Source organism: Perognathus longimembris, chromosome 5 (assembly GCF_023159225.1).
Source record: "Perognathus longimembris pacificus isolate PPM17 chromosome 5, ASM2315922v1, whole genome shotgun sequence".
Classification (NCBI taxonomy): Eukaryota; Metazoa; Chordata; class Mammalia; order Rodentia; family Heteromyidae; genus Perognathus; species Perognathus longimembris.
Window position 1 is genome coordinate 57,117,695 of NC_063165.1, and position 23,059 is coordinate 57,140,753.

A 23,059-nucleotide genomic window follows, 5' to 3' on the forward strand; every position below is an offset into this window, starting at 1 on the left:
TAAAGTTTTGTAAATAAAGTGAAATCGTAAAATTTTATAAAACATTTCATCTGGTCATAATGTGCATTTGGATCAAAATATAATATTTTAAAATGTTTACTACTGCTCATTACTAATTACTTTTTGTCCATCTTATTGAGGCATTGGATTAAAAATAGATTATATATTTTTTCTGGTTCAGCATTGTCATTTGAATTATTTCTCATGCACACGTAGACCTGAAATTAGCAGATATACCCAGAATGAATACAAAACAAGTACTAAGTAGTAGGAAAATATACTTCTTCCATCACACACAGATCAGTCTCATTGGCATGGTCTTTTTTTGTTGTTGTTGTTGGTTGTGAGGCTTCAACTAAAGGCCTGTGCACTGTCCCTGAGCCTCTTTGGTGCTCAAGGCTAGCACCCTACCAATTGAGACACAATGCTACTTCCTGCATGGTCTTCTTTTTGTCTCAAAATACATGTTTTGGTTGGGTGATAGTGGCTTATACCAGGAACCCTAGCAACTCAGGAGACTGAGATATGAAGATCAATGTTCCAAGCCAGCTTGAGCCAACAAATTTGTGGGAATGTTATCTCCAATTAACCAGCAAAAAGCCAAAAGTTGAGTTGTCACTCAAGTGGTATTGCATCAGCTTTAAGCAAAAAAGCTAAGGGAAAACACCAGACTCTGAGTTCAGGCCCCAGTGATGGCACCAAAAAATAAAATATGTTTCTAGAAAACTCAGAAGTAGAGCAAAAAGATAGTAATGAAGTAGACCAAATATCTTTTCAAATTCTCAGGATAAAAGTACAGTTATCCTGTACTCAAGGTAAAAAAGTATAAGAAAAAACTACCATTATCCTTTTTTTTAAAGTAAAAATTTGTAGTGGCTATCAACCAATATTTGCTCACTGATTCACTTAAGTCAAGATAAATGCAGAATTGACTGGGTTTACACATCCCTCAAACTGCAAATAGGTTTAACTGCTAGAAAAGTATTTACTGAATATTTGGAGCTTAATTCAATGTTTATTCCAGGTGGCAGATTCCTTTTAGGGACTGGCTCTGAATGACCTGTTGATTGTGGTATTTGTAATAAGAGACTTCTACAGCAATATAAGCCATCTGAAGGGTGTTTATTTCAGAATTTATCCAGCCAACATCTGGGTACTATCTGAATGTCTAGAATGAACTGTGATAGCTAAAGTCAATGCCATGGTGGATTGCTTAGTTCATCAGTCTCAGTGAAAGCCTGTCATCCTGGAAGAGGCTGGCATTTACTGAGGAAATTAGGTACCTCAGATTCAATGGAGCTCTTGGAAACTGAGAAAAAATAGTTTAGAATCAGAGCCAAAATTTTCTAATGGCAAATTCTCTCTTAAGTTTTCTTGATTAATTTATCTTGTATATAATTTACAGAGATGTTATACATTCTACATGTAACAATTTTGGTGTTCTATTCTGGTTAGCTTAAAGATGAGTGGCCTTTGACTCAATTAGCAGGTTATAATGATGCTGGGGCAGTACTAAACATGAAAACTGAAGCCTTAGTAAGTGGCTGGAATGGGAGATAAGTTTGAGGTAACGGAAAAATACTACTTCAGGCAGACAATGTGTTTTTATTTAAAAGAGGTTTTGAGAAGACGGACTGTTAACATGGAGAGTTTAATGGAAGAAGGGAAATAGCTGTGTACAGAAAGACAAAGACAGGATTTCTTGGTCCGTAAGCATTGTATCTTTGTAACACTTTTGATTATAGGACTATTATGATATACTGGGAAAGGAGGAGAGAGCATCACATAAAAAAAAAAAGTCTTGAGACATTTCGGTAGAGGATATATTTGTGTGTGTGTGTGTGTGTGTGTGTGTGTATCTGTATGTGTGTGTGTGTGTGTCTGTTTGTGTGCTGCCACTGGGACTTGAATTCAAGACCTGTGCACTGTCCTTTTGCTTTTTCCCTCAATGCTGGTGTTCTACCACTTGAGACCCAACTCCACTTTGGGATTTTTTGGTAGTTAAATGGAGACAAGAGACTCACAGACATCTTACCTAGGCTAGCTTCAAACCTCAATTTTTAGATCTCAGCCAGTTGAATAGCAGAAATACAAGGTTGAGGCCACTGACACCTAGTTGCACTCCATTTTTGGACTTCAGAAACTCACTTCATATTCCCAAGACCCCGTTTACCCAAATGTAAGGCAAGAAAGTTTAACCAGATCCTTTTTACAATCCCACATCTTCTAATCACTATGCATCTTCTAATCACTATGACTCTGAGACAAGATGCATAAGATAAGCACACTGCCATCTTCACCCTCCCACCTCATCTCCTCCTTCAACTCACTTCACCAAAAGCTGCTTCTCCTTTTTTTTTTTTTCCCACCAGTCCTGGGGCTTGAACTCAGGGCCTGAGCACTGGCCCTGGCTTTTTTTTGCTCAAGGCTAGCACTCTACCACTTGAGCTAAAGCCATTTCCGGCGTTTTCTATATATTTGTGGTGATGAGGAATTGAACCCAGGGCTTCATGTGTACTAGGTGAGTACTTTACCACTAGGCTATATTCCCAGCCTGCTTCTCCTTTTGACTCAAAAATACAAATAGATCTTGACATGAAATCTACCTAATTTCAACCACTTCTTAGTGTTACCTGGTAATGGCTGTTTTCCTCTAACCTTCCAAAATATTTCATGCTTGTTATTATATTTGTAGCTCTTCTTTCTATCATAATTGGATAATTGCTACCAGCACACAAATCTATTTTAATGTATCCAACTCGTCTTCTCCTATTCTCTTCCCATTCGTGCTAATCTGATTTCCTTCTGCACTGTGGCATTGCATGTCATTCAAAAACTCCCTGAATTGCGCCTCACTAGAGACAATGGTTAGTTTTCTGCTGACAGTGCTCTGGTCCTGTGGGCAGCATTTCACCCACATGACATTACTGCTTGAAACCCTTTCTTCTCTAGGGATCTATCTAGGGAGCACCCATCTGGCTAGATTTCTTCCTGGTTAAATGACTTATTTCTTCTATCTCCTTCGTTGGCTCCTTTTCTCCTATATCTTTGAATGTTGTGCTTCAGCATCCCATAACAAGATACTAGCAGAATTTTATCACATGAGGATGAAGACAAGGAAAACTAGAAAAAGAAAAGTGAACAGGTTAAAACTTTATAGAAAATTTGTTTGGAAATTAGGGTAAATAGAGAATAAACTCATATACTAAAGAAGCTTGAAATTAATAATACTTACTTTGAATTAAAAAAAAGATTTCCTGGGACTATGAATTTTCCATTTTTTCTACTCCTTGAATTGATGATAAGTTACAGACCAACTTGATGGTGTTGAAAAGCTAGTTAGGCCTTATAGTGAATGTAGCAATTTCCTTTCACTAAAATTCAAATCTCAGCCACCATGTCCCAGAAGAAGATACAGGCATATATCACTGTAGAACTTCATATTTTTTGTTTTTTTCTCCAAAGGATATTTTAGGACCTTGGGTTAAGCCACACAGGGACTGATATTTATCCCTTAATTGCTTAAATGTTTATGGAAATTTCTAATATTGTGGAAGTTACAGGTAGATAAGTTTGTCATAGAGAAATTAACAGAAAATAGTTTCCATTGTAACTCTTTAAGGTGGCACCTAGGAAAATACTGATCTCATCATTATTATTATTTTGGCAGTATTAAAGTTTGAGCTCAAGGTCTTCTCCTTGGTAAGCAAGTACTCTAGCACTGGAGCCACAACCATAGCACTGACCTCATTAATAAGTATTTTTTTCCATGGTTTCCCAGGGCACTGCTGGGCATGGGATGGTATAAACAGAAATAATTTACTTGGTTGCAATAGAAAATTAAATTGGCATTCTTCATTTTCTTTTCTTCTATTTGTGGCTGAAACTTAGATATAAAGGTCTTAGAAATTATACTTTGGTTTCTATTTCTTAAATTCTAAAGAAATCTATACTGAGAGAGAAAAATGTGAAGGTGAAAAGAAAATATGTATTATATAGAATGGCAAATGATTGTCTTTCTGTTGAGCAAAATAGGTAATCTTTTTTTAAGCGATATTCTTTCACACTCAGGAAATTGCAACTTAGGCTTTTATAAAATGGCCCTGTCCATGCCTAAATCTTAATCTAAGAGAACTTCATTGGTAAACACAGAAAGCAGTAGTTTTTCAAAGAAAAACCTTTTATATAATATTACTCTGTGTAGTTTTTCTAGCTCCTCAGAATTTTTTTTCTCATACTTGGACTTGAACTCAGGGCTCAAGGGACATTATTGTTCCTTAGCTATTCTATCATCTCAAATTCTCTGAAGTTTATATTTTACATTACTAATGGTTCTGTGTTATTCTCTGGTATTAAACGTTAATTTGCATGTCATTCTGACACATTTTTCTTCTAAGTATATACTTAAGATTGTTCTGTTCCCCTCTTAAGTATATGATAAAGTATTTTAGCAAGTATTTATAAAACGTATTATAAACATATTGTATTAAAATATATAAGCAACTTACAAAATCTTTTCTCAGAGGATTTCAGGAAAATACACATTTTTTCAAACATTTTGAAAGGAACATCAGAAGCTATGCATTACTCACTAGAAGTAACCTGTCCTTCACTGAGGGCTGCATTCATTCCATTCAATGCATGCTTTTTATAGATTATGAAACAATTTATAAAGGTAGATTCCTAACTTAAATATCAAACATCTTACGAGCCATTTAAAATGGGTAGGATTTGGTTTGAACCCAAATTGTCCAATAAAATTTGCACATGGTTCCCATCTGCCACTCATTGCTCCACTCTTGCTTCTGGTATTTCACCCTTGTGTTCTCTTCCCATCAATTTTTTTATGTTAGGGTCTTTTCCTCCTTAAAGTCTTTGGTGCTAGCTGGACAGTAAGCTTTCTAGATATTGAAGCAATATATTACTGTAAGTCCTGTTTTTCAGATGCTTAAAACTAACACATAGCTCATCCAAGCTACTCAGAAAATAGATATAGGAGAATTGGAATTCAAGGTCAACGCAAGTAAAAGTAAGAATCTATCTGAGTGTGCAGTGGTGGATACTTGTTGTTCCACGTACTTGGGAGGAGGAAATAAGATAGAGGACAGAACACTTGCAAAGCTCAAGGCCCTGCAGTCAACTCTAGGACCTACAAAAACAATAAAAAAACAAAACAAAAAAAACACCAATAGCAATAGCAACAGCAACAACAGTAAAACCAATACAGAGGATTGAGTCATTTGCTCAAGATTGCATATTAGTAAATTGTAAGGCCAAGATTTTAACTCAAGAAGGAAGACATTGCTTTCAAAATACGATATAAGCTTGGCACAGTAATATGTGTCTATTGTCCTAGCTACCCTGGAGTCTGAAGCAGGAGATTTGTGAGGTCAAGGCCAAACTGAACAGCATAGTGAGACCATGTGTCTTATAAAAGAACAATAGTAAATAAGATGCAATTCTTAGATATAATGGTGATGTTATCAGAAATCAATAAATGTTCACAAGAAATTTGTTAAGGGGTACTCTAAAAGTTTAAATTTTCTGTACTCAATATACAGTGAGATAATGTAGGTACCCCAGATTGTTACAAACTAGAACAAGTTGTTACCTGAGTGAGAAATTACTTATTGAATTTGATTTTTCCAAATTAGGCTCTTCTACTGTGCAAGACCTTTTGAGACTAGTTCACTAAGTGGAGTTTGTATCAAGGATTGTTTCACAAGGGAAAACAGATGTCCTGTACATCTGGTTCATAACTCCTTCAGGCAAAAAATTAGGAAGTTACAACAGAGCGATAAGCATCAGGAACTGTCAAACCAAAGGACCAGAGTTGCAACAAGTAGGGAAGGGTTTGAGAGCACCTTGACAGAATGTCAGTGTTATTTGAAGGAAAGAAGTCATATGAACATAGTTGAGACAGATGTCCAGATCAAGGGAAGAAACAATAATTTTTTTTTTCCTTACACATTGGAAAAGTGTGTTGGTCTGTCAGGAAGATCTTCGAAAAGAAAGGAAATTCAATTATCATTTATCGAGTACATAATACACACCCGGAACATCCCCTTTGTTTTGTTTGGTGTAGTTTTCTCAGACACAAATAGTTCTTCTGTGTTCTAAAAGAAAAAATACTGAAGCCTGGACTAAGGAAATTTCTTAAGGTCAGTTGGTAATATATGGAGATGCAAGCTCAGGCTTGCCTGGATTCTGGCAGTGTGCTTGCTGGAGGGCAATGATGAGCCATTGAATGTTTCTTTGGAGGACAGATTCTGAAATCAAACACCAGTTTGCATGACTGTTAAAAGGTGCAAGGTCATCATGACCTGGTGTTTTCAACAAGGTTTTTCAGGTGCATCGAGAGTAAAAATGGTTTCCAGGGAAGATATGGAAATGATTTCACAAAACTATTTCCTCAGTCCCTGAAATTAAAGTCTGTTAGCATTGTTTAAGTTTTTCAGGAGTAGAGTAGGAGGCACTGGTAAGCACATACAAGATGACTTATTTCTGCCTCAATTTTGTGTTTACGAATTCTACATTCCCAGCATTCTGCAGGACTTTGTAAGTCTTAACCATCCATTGAGCTACCACCCTCCTTTCCACGTTCTTATGATGGTTTTGCATTGTGAATGCAGAACCATATCATATGAAATCAAATTTATCATAAGCTGTTAGCTTCAGCCCTTAGGTGGAATGTGTGTTATGAATGTCAATTCTCCCTCCATTTGGTTTAGTACACAGAAAATTCCTAAATACAACACATTATGGAAATGTGATGCTGAGACCCAGAGAAAAGAAATCAGAGGGAATTTCCACAAAATAGTCGGAGAAATAAAAAGAATGGAAGGTAGGGGAAAATCAAAGAAATGATTTGTTCAGCCCCATGTGGTCTCACTTTGTTTATGTCCTATGATTAGAAACATTGGTCTTGGCTTTCCTACAAGTGCTTCACTCAATTACAAAGCAAGCTGTTAAGAGATCTATGAGTGGTCAAAATAAGGCAAATCATGAAGTCATTCCTACTATTTCTGTTCCCAGCTACCTTCTATTTTTTGAAGGTTAGTAGACAAGTTTGGTTCACAACCTTTCCTCTCAAGTTTTTAATGTATGTACTCACCCAGTTATGAAAGAAAGAGCACCAAACTGTAGTGTAAAGGCCAATCTTGGTTTTGTTCCTTGGGGAGATAAATCATGTACGGGAGAAGAAGGCAGAGCCCAAACAAGGCCACCTAAGAAGATACACCCAAGACTTGACAGAACATTGACATGTTTAGAAGACTGGAATCAGAGCAGCTGAGAGAAAAAGAATTCCATGACATTGATTATTTCAAAAATTCAGGAAAAATTTCTTTTAAGTCTGAGTTGGCAATCATGGTTGTCCTCAGTTCCTCAGAATTAATATGTAAACTTCAAGAGATTTTGTGTTCACTTAGAACTTTTCAGAAAGTTGGCTGCTTAGGATATGGAATAAGTTGAAAATTGGGTGGAAGCTTTTGTACAAATTCCTCAAGCCTAATTACAAAATATGTATCTTAATATTAAGTATTTAGCTGACTACTTCAATAATAGTGACAAATACAGTTTTTTTTTGGTGGTCACATCTTTGAATCGCATTTAAAAAATTTCAAAACTGCACATGTGAAATTTAGTTCCTTTAACTTGTTTCTGGACAAACATTTCCAAGTATTTGCTTCAAGAGTGCTTGCTTGTATACATGATGCCTTGGGTTCGATTCCCAAGCACCACATATATAGAAAATGGCCAGAAGTGGCACTGTGGCTCAAGTGGTAGAGTGCTAGCCTTGAGCAAAAAGAAGCCAGGGACAGTGGTCAGGCTCTGAGTCCAAGGCCCCAGGACTGGCAAAAAAACAAAAACAAAAACAAAACACCAAGTATTTGCTTCAGAACCCAGGTATTTCTTAGCTATTGCATTAGCCAGAGGCCAACTATTCAAAATTTTTAAATTTAAGTGACTTAGAAAACAATCTTTGATATTATCCCAAAACTTAATATTGCAACAGTTTAGGATTCCTCTGATTTTCTTCCTCATTAACCTTTTCTACTTGTATTTTTAAAAAAATTTATCTAAAACTGGAAACATTACTATTAGGGCTTCCGGATATAACTTACATAGAATTAACTTGACAACTTTGGTTTTGCAAAACCTCAGATTACTGAGTATAAGTCTTCACATTCACAGCAGTAGGTCAGTTAAACAATTTATAAATGAAAATATACTGTGATGTGATTAGGCATAGGGTTCTTGTGGGATATAACCCTCCCATTCTACCCTCCTCCCACCCCCCAAAAAGAAAAATATCAGAAGCATCTCTTCTCTGGTTTCTTAGACTTTAGCTGACAATCAACTTAAAGATGCTACCAGGATGAAGAGACAGACCTTAGTGGAAATTTGTGGCATCAATTGATGGAAGGGTGAGTGGCAGCTTCAGTGGAGGAGAATGAGGCTGGAGGTGATAAAGAACACAGAAGTAAGGATATCATGCATAGGGAACTGTCACCTTTTAAAACCCTGAGCTTTCCTACTCTCTGATCTGTGCTTCTTTCAACATGACATTGTGACTGGAGACACAGGGAAGGAAAGATAGACAGTGATATAAACCAGCAACCATTTCGATGATACAACCATATCTGGTGTTCTTTACCCATCAATTATCATCCTGAATAGTTGCCAAATACAGATCGCATATTTATGTGCTGTATAAAGTGTAGATGACTAGCCTTGTGGCTTAAGGAACTCATAATCAGCAAGACAAGAAAATAAAATATTGTGGCAGAGGTTGGGGAATAATAAAGAAACCTAGAGTGATAGGCCAGGTAGCCTTGCCATAGGTAATGAAGCATTGGCATGAGGTATGTATTATGTGTCTGATCTGGTTTTCCCATGACCACTCAGCCTGTCTGAGAGATGCTCTAGTTACAATACAGAAGGGTGACTATTAAAGAACTTCCAATATACCTCTACACTGGTGACAAAACTGGTTCCTCAGTCTACTGAATGAAGGAAGAAAGGAGCTGTCAACTCACTATGAAGACTACCAATAGTCAGTTTTCTCTCTGAATTAAATCTTGCCTTTTTAGGGAATTTCCTTTGCTTTTGAGCCTTGGCTGCTCTTTTCCAGCATCCTTTTATTATGAGGGACAGAACACTGTGACCCTTTGCACAGGGTTAAAACAACAGCAGTAGCTCAAGTGGAGGTTGAGTTTTGCTGACTGTTTATGTTCTCCCTATAACTTGCTGTCTGCATCAGCAAAGCAGGGGGCCCTCCCCACCCAAAGGTCTCAGCATTCTATTGAGCCTGTCAAGTCAATTAAGTCTCTTTACTCTCTTAAGTGGACATAAACATGTCACCCTTTCCATTCCTCTCTTTTTTCCCTCACTCCCACTGGGTTGCCAAGTTCTTTTTAGCATTCCTGGGACTATTTACTCCCCATTCCATCTCTGAACTTTGACCTGTGTTTGAAATTCGGAGGTTGGCTCTTACAAATACTGTGGACTTTTAATTCTTTGGGCAATATGAAGGTCATCAGGAGCATTGTCTTTTTCTAGGAGGTCAACCTAGTGACGAGAAATTTGAAGAGTGCTACTGCTCTGTTGTACACTGGAGAGTGTAGCTTATTGTCATTTTCTTGGGAAAGGGCTAATTCTTTCACAAACCAATCAACAGACATGGATTAAAGTCTTCTGGGCACAAGGCATTTTGCTAGCTGCTTGGAGATGTGTGTAGAAGAATAGGCACTTTCTTCAACTAGGTTCTGAGGAATAACTGACATGATGCCTGGAATTTCAGTACTCTCCATTTTGCTTTTGTGGGGTTACTAGGTAAAAAAATGGAAGACCTTTTAATCTTGTTCTGGATCTACCTCTGATGCCTGTTTTTTCTAATACCCTCTACCTTACATGGCAAGATTCCAATTATTTGCAGTACTGGCAATTGAACTCAGGACTGTACTTGCTAGACAGGTCCTCTACCGCTTAAATCACTAGTTGATTTGCTCTAATTTTCTTTAACTTTTGTTTGGAGGCAGCCTCTTACATCTATCTTTCAAGTAGCTGTAATTTTAGAGGTGGACCATCACATGACATCAAAAGGATTTGCTTTTTTAATGACTATTTTCAAGTTGAAGGTAAATTATGCATTTATGTTGAGAGTGACTCAGGAAGAGAGGTAAGAGAGATTAGGATCGCCATTGGTGACCCTCACACCTCTTCCTTACTCTGGAGTCATAGACATCTATCACTGAATACCTCTCCTCTTCCTTCTATAGCTTTCTCTTCCTTTTTGTGGGGAAGAATGTTCCTAGCAGCCAATGTTTGATTCTCTCCTCAAATGTAGATGATTTTAAAAGTCTGAAATGAAAAACTGACACCTACACTATCTGTTTGTCCTTCTTCTCACCCCCCCCCCCCCCCCCCGCAGTGTCTTGGGAGGAATGGCATGGCAGCTGCTTTATTTCCTCTGTGACTGCACAACTGACATCCACAGGAAAGCAGAGAGGATAGTGCATGCTTCTAATGGCACGCTACCATGGGAAGTAGGGAGAGTAATGCTCCAGGAAGGCAGGTTTGACTAGAGAGCTGAGAGCTGTGAATCAGGACAACCCATTCTTGATTAGGGACCAAAACCAAGGGACTTAACCAGTGGTTCCTGAGACTTAACATCCATAGTTCTTTGTCATAGCCAAGAAAACCTGTGCATCTCCTGTGTATATCATCTCTATCACATTGATCAAATGTAATTTTCATTCAGAAAGTTTTGGCTGGAGTATGAAGACAGCATCACCAACATGTCCCTAGGAGATGTCTTTGCTTTTGGCCCAATATACTTAATACAGCAAGACCATACTCATCATTTGGTAAAAGGAAACAAGGTATGTAAATTTAATCTTTCCAAATAAAAAAAGATGGATTCATAAGTAGTGTAGAGGACTCCTTGAAATTCCATGTCTTCCTGCTAGTTTTTCCCTTCCCCTCCTCCTTCCTGTGTCTGCAAGACTGGCAGCAGCTCCAAAGTGCTCTCCTGCTGTAAATGAACCTAAGTCACCCTAGGATGAGGTCACATTTTCCAAAAACGTGTTTCTAGTCTGCGGTGAAGACAGCAGAGTCTGGACCCAGCCAGGATTTAAGGACATCCCCCAGGCAGAGAAGAGAGGAGGCCCCGGCAGCCGCATGTGCTTTTCTAATCTAGTCTGCCTGATTTTCGGAGACAGACTGTGCTGTTGTGTACTAGACTGATTGTTATTGGCAAAGCCTCCCTTGTTCCTGTCAGTAACTAGCCACTTAGTCACAGTTGTTCTTTATTTGTATGTGTTTGCCAGTAGTGGAGCTTGAACTTAAGGCCTCGTGCTCTCACCTGGCTTTTAATTTTTTTTTTTATTTGTTTGTTTTCCTGACAGTCCTGGGGTTTAAATTCAGGGCCTGGGCACTGTCCCTGAGCTTCTTTTGCTCACGAATACCACTTGGGCCACAGAGCCATTTGTGGATTTTTCTGAGTGGATTATTGGAGAAAAGAGCCTTACAGACTTTTCTGCCCTGTCTGGCTTCGAACTACGATCCTCAGATTTCCGCCTTCTGAGTAGTTAGGATTACAGTTGTGAATCACTATGACCCAACTGTCTTGGCTGTTTCGTTCAAGGTTGGCACTCTACCACTGACCCACACCTCCACTTCTGACTTTCTTCCTGGCTCCCTAGAGATAGACTTTCCTGCTCAAGCTGGCTTCAGTCTGTGGTTGTGACATTTCTGCCTCTTGTGTAGCTAGGATTTTATAGGCAAAGAGTTGCTAGCAATTCTATTATTACTAAGTCACAGTTTAAGACTAGAAAAAGGGATGGTCAACCAGATTGTCATCAATGACTTCTTAAAACGGTATTCTCAATAGATAGGGCTTTTCAGAGGAGGCCTCTATACCAAATATTCTGAATAAGTTGAAAGAACTAAGGATTTCCAAATGGGGTCTTAAATTTTCTAGTTTAAAACTGTATCTTTTGGTAAAGACTGTTCATTGCACACCTGCTATGCAAAGCCTGTGTTAAATGCTTGGAAGTGTAGTTAGGAAGCGAAGGGTAGTGGTGGCTGCTCTCAGGTTCCTGCCTAGAATCCTGAGTAGGTGATCAACCCCTCAACAAGTTGCACTCTGTGCCATCATAAAACAACACAGATTGAGTTATCAAACCAGACGTTAATTTTCTCACAGTTGTGGAAAATAGAGGTGCAAAATCAAGGCCCTGAATGACCTAGCTTTTAATAAGGACTCATCTTAGCTTTCCCTCACTAGGTCCACAGTGGCTTTTCCTTTCTGTATCCATGATAGAGGGGGAAGAAGAGAGACAGTGGGAAAGAGTATATGTGAGAAACAGAGATGGAGAGAGACAGAGACAGAAAAAAAACCCACACATACAAGGAGACAGAGGTAGAACAAGAGCCCTCTGGCATATCTTCTTACAATGATACTGATCCTTTCACCAGACCTCATTTGATCATAAGTACTTCCTTTGAGATCCTATGGCTGGAGTTAGTACTTTAACACATGATTCTTAAAGGACATAAGCATTCAGTCCACAGCACAAGTATAATCATAAACTATTTATGCTAACAATGAAAAAGATAGGTGCTCTTTTTAGAGATATATTCCCTGGAATTACTTTACAAAGATTGCTTTTTATTGCTCATGAAAAATACAGTACTTGCCTCATATACATGATCCCTAGGTTTGATTCCTCAGCACCACATATATAGAAAATGGCCAGAAGTGGCGCTGTGGCTCAAGTGACAGAGTGCTAGCCTTGAGCAAAAGAAGCCAGAGACAGTGTTCAGGCCCTGAGTTCAAGGCCCAGGACTGGCAAAAAAAAAAAAAAAAAAAAAAAAGAAATTAGAAGAATCAGGCAAATAAAATTGAGAACTACACTGCACTCTGTATTCTCTTTTGGAATCCTATTTCATTCATACTTGCCCTTGACACTCACACTACAATGTTTGACTTCCTGAAAAATATGATCATTTTGTGGAATGTAGCTATGACAATTGTCGTATTCTTGAAATGTAATTAGTAGGTACCTTACAGAGCTAAGTACTAGGCCTTTTGATAAAGTAGAAAATGGAAAACAGCATTTTGAATCTGGAAGAAGTTCCTTTTCCAAAATTCAATTTCTGATTTCATTTATCATCTTATAGTACTTTAAAAAAAAATAAGGAATTGAAAATATTTTTGGCTCAGAGCCTGGCCTCTCATGTTTATAATCCTAGCTACTCAGGAGGTTAAGATCTGAAGATCATGGTTCTAAGCCAGGCCAGGTAGGAAGGTCCATCAGACTCTTTATTTCCAATTGACCATTAAAGATCCAGAAGTGGCTTTGTGGCTTACATGGTAGAGTACTTGCTTTAAGCTAAAAAGTCAAGTCATGAGTGCAAGGCTCTGGGTTCAAGTCTCAATACCAGCACACACATTAGAAAAATTTTTTTGATATGGTTGTTGTTTCAATACAAAGGGTAAAATGAAGAATGCATTAATGTGAATTTCAATTTTTTTCAACTGAGTTTTGTTAATTAAATACAAGGTGATCCAAATTTAAGACTCAAACTAAAACAAATGTGGATGAATGAGACTCCCGAACATGAGACTATGTATTATGTCACATTTTATTATTAATAATTGTCAAAGATATTACTAACGTTGGTTTAAAAGCACAAACAGCAATGTTATGCTCGTATATGGTGCTCATATCAACCATCCTTGATTCTATGGGGAGTGTTGGGAGATGCTACTCATTGATTGAAGGCCCTCCATCGGTCCACAAAACGGCGTGCTGGCACTTCACCTATGAGGGATGGGAAAGAGCTTTGGAAGCCATAATTAGCATGTAATTTGACTTTCTTACACTTCGACTTATGAAATGTCTCTTGGAGAATTGTGCTGCTTCTGAGGCTAACATTTAAAACAGATCTTGGAAAAGGAGAGTTACTGAAAAGGGAGAATGTCATGACAAGAAGGGACCCATCTCTGAAGAAGAGGGGATATTAAGCTTGGCTCCTGGGTTGAGTGGGGGAGGTGAGAACAGCATCTGATGCCAGGCACGTAGAAGCCATGGAGCTGTAAAGGCTGGATTAATGGATGAAAAGATGCAGAATTATAAACACCACACAGTGCAAGAAAGAGCTTCAGCTCTGTGATGACTGTCCATAGAATACTGGGCCACCTTGTGTAGCACTGGGAATGATGTTGGCATATCTCTAGAGTTCAGGCAAAGCTTGACAACTGAGTGAAAGTATTTTATATGAGAAAGAGGATTACGGTACCAATGAGCTTAGAGTACCTCTCCCAACTCATTCCAAAAACAAGGTGAGGCTGGGCATCCATCCATTCTGTTCTGGTGTAGAATCTTTACCCAGCCCTAGCTATGGGTGTCAGCTTCACCACACAGTCACAGGCCAGGCCAATCTATCTGCAGATTATTTAGGACGTAGCCCCCTGTGATATTCTTTTGAATACCACAATTACTTAAGCCAAAATCTCTCATCACTTAGATAATTAATTAGGTATGTAGTGAGGAAACAAAAGGTGGGGATAGGAGTTTTTCAGAGACCTTGTTGTTTGCACTGGTGGCTACAGAATGTAATTTAGTCTAAAGGATGGGAGCTGAACAGAATTCAAATATAGCTGCTATGTACATGGTTAATTGAACTTCAACTAGGGTACCAAGGAAAGAAATTGACAAAGGATTTTTTTTCATAAACAGTGCTGGAAACAATGGATGGTCATTTAAAGATAAAACTCAAATGAAAAATTCTGTCATATAGGTCAGGCTTACAAATGGGAGCTACCATTACAGAATGTCCATAACAAAACAGGGAAACGTAATAACTTGGGATTTGACAATTATTTTTTTAATGGGACATGAGATATCCAAGCTAAAAAAGAAAGAAATTACTCATCATATACTACAAATGCACTTACACACCATAAGTGTATACAAATATACACATGCATATGTTGTTCTTAGACAAGTTGATAACTTTTCTTTTTTTTTTTTTTTGCCAGTCCTAGGCCATGAACTCAGGGCCTGAGCACTGTCCCTGGCTTCTTTTTTGCTCAAGGCTAGCACTCTGCCACTTGAGCCACAGCGCCACTTCTGGCCATTTTCTGTATATGTGGTGCTGAGGAATCGAACCCAGGGCCTCATGTATACGAGGCAAGCACTCTTGCCACTAGGCCATATCCCCAGCCCAACTTTTCTGTCTTTAGTTTACATTTGTATAAATTGGGAACATAATATTGCTTGCTTCAGGGAGGACAACTGTATAGTATATACAGCAGTACCTCCATAAATGTACCAAAATTATTACTGTATGGTGATAATTCACTTCTTTAAAACCTTAATTATTTGTGTTTCTGGTCTCTCAGTTTTGTGTCCCCCCTCCCCCCTTGGGTGTAGTGTGTTACGTGGAAAGAAATGGAATTTCTCCAAAGAACTGTTTTCTCCCATCCTTTTTTACTTATTTTAAATTTTTTTTAAGTTGCTTGGTGTCAGTGGCTCATGTCTGTAATCCTAGCTACTCAGGAGATTGAGACCTGAGGATCCAGGTTCAAAGCCAGCTTGGGTAGGAAAGTCCAATAGACACTTACCTTCAAGTAAACACCAGAAAACTGGAAGTGGAACTGTGGCTCAAAATGGTAGAGCACTAGCCTTGAGCTGAAGAGCTCAGGGACAGTGTGTAGGCCCAGAGTTCAAGCCCCTTGATCAACTCTCCCCCAATATTGTTAATGTAAAGATAATATAAGTCAGGTAATAAGTGCATTTCTTTTTGAACAGTGTTACCCCTTCCCTTGCTTTCTCCTAGTGTTTTTCCTTGTTAATTTGCCCTACAAGTTCTATAGTTCATTTTTAACATAGCTTCCAGTATCACAGCTACATTTGTTCACCCTATGTCCCACCATTTCTGTGCTTTCCCTTTACCGTCTCAAAACTGATACATTTACATATAAGACAAAATTTACAGAAGTCAGACAAAGCAACAAAGGAGTAAAAATAACAAAGTACCTCATTTCCATTTCTTGGAGTTCATTTCAATAAACATAATTTTTATGATCTTATGCACATAGCTATTGAGACTTTGTGATCCTAGGAATATCCACCTTTGGTCTCATTGTGTGAACATTCATAGTATTGTTTAATTTATCATGTCCACTTGTCATTTTTTTGTCTTTTACCATCTATTGTGTTTAAAGGCACATTCTAATTACCACAAATTAGGGAAACCATGCAACCTATGTTTCTTTGGGTTTGGTTTACTTCACTTAACATGATTTTTTTCCAAGTCTTTTCATTTCCTTACAAATGGTATATCATTCTTTCTGATGGAAGTGTAAAATTCTATTGTGTATATATGCCATGTTTTCTTGATCCATTTGTCTGTTGAGGGGCATCTGGGTTGATTCCATATCTTAGCTATGGTAAACAATGCTGCAATGAACATGATTGTGCTGGTACCTTTAGTTTGACCTTGTTTGTGTTCTTTAGGGTAAATGCCCACGAGTGGAATTGCTGGGTCATAGAGAAGCTCTATATTTAGTCTTTTGAGGAACCTTCATATTACTATCTAGAGTGATTGAACAGTTTATATTCTTACCAACAGTGGAGTTCATATTTGGGCACATCCCTGCCAGCATTTGTTATTGTTAGTTTTCTTGATATGGCCATTCTAACTGGAGCGAAGTGGAATCTCAGTGTTGATTTGATTTGCATTTCTTTTATGGACAGAGATGTTGAACATTTCTTCATGTGAATATTGGCCATTCTTACTTCTTCTGAGAAGTCTCTCTTTAAATCTTTAGCTCATTTAGTAATTAGGTTGTTGTTTCTTTGAGTGTTTATTTTTGGAGGGTTTAATTTTTAAGTTCGAAGTGTATTTTAGATATGAGGCCCTTTTCTGAGGCATAACTAGTGAAGATCCTCTTCCATTCTATGGGTTTTCTATTTATCTTGCTAGCATTCTATCCTTTTGCAATTGTCATTTGCAAGTCTGTTACCTGTAGAAATGAGTAGAACAAGTGAATAAAGACCTGGAAGTGGTTTTCCTAAGAGGGAGAGGGGAAATCCTGGTGCTTAGAAGTTTTCCATTCTCCCCATAGCTGAAATGCCTTTCTTGGCTGAACTGCCTTTCTCAGCACTTGTGTTCCAAATATCCATTCTTGAGGGATTCTAAACAAGCTGCAAGAATTCACTGTGGGTTGAAACTGGGCAGATGAGATCTTAGTGCAGAGAGTGATTTTTAAAGCAATAATTGTTTTCAAAAAGAGAAACTAGCATTTCCAAGTTTCTGTTATTTTCTGTACTCTGATTTGTCAAATAGCAGATTTGCTTGCTTGTTTAAAGATTTCAAAATAAATAAGGCTGCCACTTTCAAAGATAATTTCTTTAAGAAATTACAGATACTGTCCAAAATTCGTGTCTACTTTCTTAGCAGAGGAATAAGTTGTAAAGGAAACTGAATTGTTCTTTACTTTTTTTCATGTTCAATTATATTACTAGGGAAAAGATTGAAATGACACTCTTTTTCTTTTCCTTTTTCTCTTTTGGTACTGGGGATCAACCCTAGGATGTTGCACCAGCTAGGCAAGTGATTTGCCACTGAGCTACATCCCAGCCCACTCTTTTTCTTAATGATATGAAGTCCAGTGTCATTTTACCATTAATGTATATTTAACAAAAACCAAAACAAATTCTACTTGTCTATGATGGATCTTTACTCAGTTACATCCTGAAACTTCTGTGATCCTTCTGGCTATTAGCAGCCTATTTCCTTCAGATTTTATCTTGCAACCATAGATATCACTGGGTATTTGTCCCCATGGCATCGATGAACTTGATGGTTCAGTTAATGCTTCCATATTTCTTATGAAATAAGAAGAACTGCACTTTGTATAGTTATGAGATGGGGCTACCTGGAGGGCAGTAAGTTGCTGTGTGTGTGTGTGTGTGTGTGTGTGTGTGTGTGTGTGTGTGTGTGTTTCTTGAATTCAGGGTCTGGGCCCTGTTCCTGAGCTTATTGTTTAAAGCTAGCACTCTGCCATTTTAGACACAGCTCCACTTCCAGCTTTATGGTGATTAATTGGAAATAAAAATCTCATGGATTTTCCTGTGTAGCTTAGCTTTGAATCATGATCCTCAGATCACAAGTAGCAAGGATTCCAGGCATGAGACACTGTTGCATAGTAGTTGTTATGTATTAACATCTTAATTTCAGAAGGCATTTGACAGTATCTTCTATTATATTTTGATATTGGTTATCAGCCTAGATAAAAGTTTTGTTTTGTTTTGTTTTTGATTGGTAGTGTATGTATTTGTACTTTCTTGAAAGGACTTGCCTGGGACCAAATAATGAGTTAGTATTAAACTGAAGAAACTCTCTAGTTTCTCTCACTGTTCAGGTTTTGGATAAAGTGAAAATATTTTCATGAAATTAAAGTAACTTTTTAATAGACAATAACTGCAAAAAGATCAGTATAGTGGATTTTTCCTCCCCAATACACCTAAAACAACAACAACTCCATATATTCGTATGCATTCAGAGAACTGTAAAGAAACAACCTAGGTATGATATTCATAAATCCTCAAAATTTCAGTAAATTAATTAAATCAATTGTGAGACATGTTTGCCAGAAACAAGTAAGCAATCTCACTAAGTAGCTAATTAATGATAGCTAGGTCTAACTTTGTTGAAGCATATATGAATTTTTGTGTTTAATTCTGGGTCCTAATCTTGAGGAAGATTTTGATAGACAGGGCAATAGCTTATAACTTGACACAATGATTTAAGAAATATATGGAAGAAGTGGGAATTTGGTTGTTCCTTTCAAATAATCTGACATGCTATCACAGGGAAAAGGGGTTATATTACACTTAAATTTTTTTCTTACAAAGTTAAAAATGAGAAGGAATGGTGAAATTTATAAGGCAGTGAACAATGCAACTATGTAAGAAATAGTTCAATTTTGACATTCATCTTTTCCTTCCTTCCTTCCTTCCTTCCTTCCTTCTTTCCTTCCTTCCTTCCTTCCTTCCTTCCTTCCTTCCTTCCTTCCTTCCTTCTTTCCTTCCTTCCTTCCTTCCTTCCTTCCTTCCTTCCTTCTTTCCTTCCTTCCTTCTTTCCTTCCTTCTTTTCTTTCTTTTTGTGTTGTTGGTTGTGGGTTGAACTCTGGCCTGGGCACTGTCCCTTAGCTCCATCTCCAGTTTTCTCCTGGTTAATTGGAAATAAGAGTATAAGAGTCTCATGGACTTTCTTGTCCACGCTGGCTTTGAAATGTGATCCTCAGATCTCAGCCTCCTGAGTAGCTAGGATTACAGGCGTGAGCCACCAGCACTGGACTGTACCTTTGTAACATATTTTACAAGATTCTCATCAGATCACTTTAAGAGACAATAGAATATTAACAATGCATCAGAATATTAAAGATGGAATGTTCACAAATATGGAAACCTGTTTAGAATTGTATAACCCAACATTTCCCAAAAAATCTTCCCACATATTATGAAAACATGCTTCAGCTCGCACATTGAGAAATGAACTTGTAGGAAATGGACCAGATGAATTTGATCCCACAAATCTACTCTCTCCATATGTCTGAGCACATTCCTGTATGTTCACATATGTGTGCTCGTGTAGCAGAAGGTGGGTATCAAGGATTATGTATAGGTAGTTGACAGTTTTGAAAGAGTTTCCTAAAGGATTTATAAATTGATAGCATTATGAATAAATAATACTTTAAGAATCTTAACTGGCTTAAAAAAGCTGTACAATTTTAACTTTCCCTCAGAGAGATCTTGAAAGCCAAATGTATTCACCACACATCAACAACCACTCAGAAACAGGAGAGCAGAGCTATAAGTCCATAACCTTTTTTTCTTTCTTTCTACCCCCTATGTTCCCTCCTCTGATATTTAGGCAAATAGCCAATTTCTTGAAAGTGGTACAGGAAGGTAGGAGGGGGTGTGCATGAGTACGAGGTAATGGTGGAGCCACATCTTAGACATCTGGTTTTATTTATGTGCAAGCACCATGCAGAAAATGTAATTAATGTGACTGAAAATAGCCATGTGTATATTGAAATGCTAGGTCCTGCCTCACGTCCATGCAGTCACATTTCCTAAACTTTCTGCAACCCTATCTTTAAGACATAGCTGAAAGACTCAGTGAGGAACAAGTCTTCTGAATGTGCAGTTTCTCTACCTCTTGCCTCTCCTAAGTCTCTATTTTTTTCTCTTCCTGTGGTTTTCTATCTAGAAAACTACTACTTTGGCAAAGAATGAGGACTGAGTCATGAGTCATGGACGTGCCCTTACTCACGTCTTCGGCAATTTGAAACCAAAATCTGAAGCAAATTCCAGCACAGCTGTGACAGACAGCTGTTTTCCTTCTTGAAAGTCAATCTGCACATTTGCTCACACCTGCAGCCTCCTGGTTCTTCTGGAAGGTTCCAAGGCTAACAGGATATGCAGGTAGAAGACGGCAAGGGGAATTCCTTTCCTCTCATTGTTGTAGCTTTCCTCCCTCTCTCCCTCCCTCCCCCCCCATCCTTCCCTCCTTCCCTTTCTTCCTCCTTTTCTCCTGGGAATATGATCCTGACCCAGCAAAAAACATTGCTTTGGGAAATGTGGCAACTTTTCCCCAGCTGTTGACCCTATCTTCCCTGCCACATGAGAAGCTTTACATTCAGATATCATCATGAAGAAAAACTATTTTACGTAAATACTGCATGCCTCAATACAGTTGGCCAAAATGATGGTGGAAAAAAAGCCTTTAAATAAGCCAAAGGTAGCAAGTTTAAATTTTATGGCCAATAATGTCAAGCTTAAATGTAGACTTTCTTTCAACTTTGTCTTTGTTCTTCAATGTACTTCGTTATTAATATCATAGGTCATTAGTAACCCATCAGCTATAATAAAATGAAATAAAATCTTATTTAATTTTATCCTTTTTTCTCTTTCTTTTGATATTTATTTTCTTATTTATTTTTTTATGGTGCTGGGGATTGAGCTCAGGTCCTCATGTTAGCTAGGCAGAAGTTATACCACTGTGCCATGTGTCCAACTCCTTTTTCTAAGTTGGTTATTTTCAATGTAGGGTCCTGCTTATTCCCAGGCTGACCTAGGCTATGATCCTCCTATTTATGTGGGCTGTGTACAAGCATATGCGACTGTGAGTCCCCTGTAGCTGGAAGAATGGGTGCCGACTACCTCATCTATCCACTGATGGAGAGAATCTCTGGAGTTTTTATGCTTGAACTGGCCTCAAACTGCAATCTCCCAATCTCTGCCTTCTTAGCAGCTAGGATTAGAGGCTTGAACAACTAGCATCTAAACACCATCTATCATTGTTATTTTTAAACTATATTTATCATGTTAGTAGAAGCCAATTTAAAATCTCTTCAATTATCCTGTTTTTTTTTTTAAATAAAGAAAAGCAAGGATGAATGTAGACAGCTGTGCTAATAAATATAACTCTTCTGGGTCCTGCTGACTTAGATATAACCCTGAGGTTCTTCCAGGAGCCTAACGTGATAATCACTGCTCCAATACAGAAAACCTGAAGACCTGCCTGTGAAGCAGAGGACATATCTAGCTAAAACCAATTTCTACACACCAAATAAAAATTACCTCTTATTTTTAAAAAATAATATGGCCCAGTATATGTTTTGAAAGCACATATTCTTAGACTTAGGAACAACTGGAGCTTAATTTCCTCCCCTTCTTGATGGTACTGGGGCTTGAACCCAGGACCTTATATTCTCAATCATCTTTCTTGTTCATGGCTGGCACTCTACCAATTGAGCCATGCCACCAACACTGCATTTTGCTGGTTAAATGGAGATGGAGTCTTTCTGACTTTCCTGTTCCGTCTAGCAAAAACAAGTAAATGGTAATTATTAGATAATCTCAATGCCCAAGAATAATCATGGTAACACTTTGTAGTACATCTTCCTAGTCTTCCCTCCCTGGTTTTTAATATGTTTTGAAATATTACTAATATTATTTATTACTCATAAATTCTACCCTCTGTTTTCGTTGTTTGTTTGTTTGTTTGCCAGTCCTGGGTCTTGAACTCAGGGCCTGAGCACTGCCCTTGGATTCATTTTGCTCAAGGCTAGTACTCTACCACTTCAGCTATAGCCACTTCTGGCTTTTTCTATATATGTGGTGCTGAGGAATCAAACACAGGGCTTTATGTATACAAGGCAAGCACTCCACCCCCAGGCCATATTCCCAGCCCCCACTTTCTAATATAAGAAAAACTGTAATGTTCTTAAATCATCTTCTACCACAACAACTAGGATAATTGGGGTTTTCCCTTACATTAATTGCCATAAATATCTTTGCTTCACACTAATGTTAGGCAGTTGGTTAGTTTAATATTCTTTTGTCCAATTACATATTTTATTGATGAATATAGCAACTTTTACCCAGTTATTTATTTATTTTGTTTTGAACCAAGAATCAACCCAGGGACTTGCATATGGTAGACAGGTGCTCAGACACTAAGCTGTATCCTCTTAAAGCATATTCTCATCTTCTTAAATATATCAATATATCTGATCATGGTGGCATACTTCTGGTAGTTTTATCTAAGAGTAGAGTGACTTGTACATTTACAAACAAGAGAGCTCCCAAGTTCCAATCCTGCATCATAATGTAATGTGACTTCACTTGGCCAGAACAATGGGGTTTGGCAGCCTATACCATGGTAGATGGTTCTTCCTTTTTTGCATCTTCCACTTACTTGCACCCATATTGTATGGGTCACAGGAATGAAGGAAGGATTCTGATCTTTATCCCTTTGGTGTTTGGTGCAAACTATCTTCAAGACATTACTTCAAAAGGTATTCAAAGGGTTCAACTGGAAAAATACAGAATGTGCTATACAGTACAAGTTTTATCACAAAGAGATGGCATATTTGATTGTGAGAACTGGCTCAGCAAAATTCAAGTCCTTATGGAAAAAGTGCAGGTAGTGCAGGTAACTACTGAAGCTTGTATTCAAGAGCTAAAGC

General features: G+C 38.0%; 1 protein-coding gene and 1 long non-coding RNA gene across 2 annotated transcripts in view; one reads left to right on the plus strand and one right to left on the minus strand.

Annotated features, from left to right (window-relative positions):
- Positions 1-23,059, plus strand: part of P3h2 (prolyl 3-hydroxylase 2) — a 153,888-nt gene that overhangs the window by 43,807 nt on the left and 87,022 nt on the right. The window lies entirely within an intron of this gene.
- Positions 1,894-21,566, minus strand: LOC125351880. Its single transcript, XR_007211038.1, has 3 exons — positions 21,210-21,566; positions 18,103-18,108; positions 1,894-1,904 (listed from the first exon to the last, which is right to left on the minus strand). It is a non-coding gene; the product is annotated as an uncharacterized LOC125351880 (long non-coding RNA).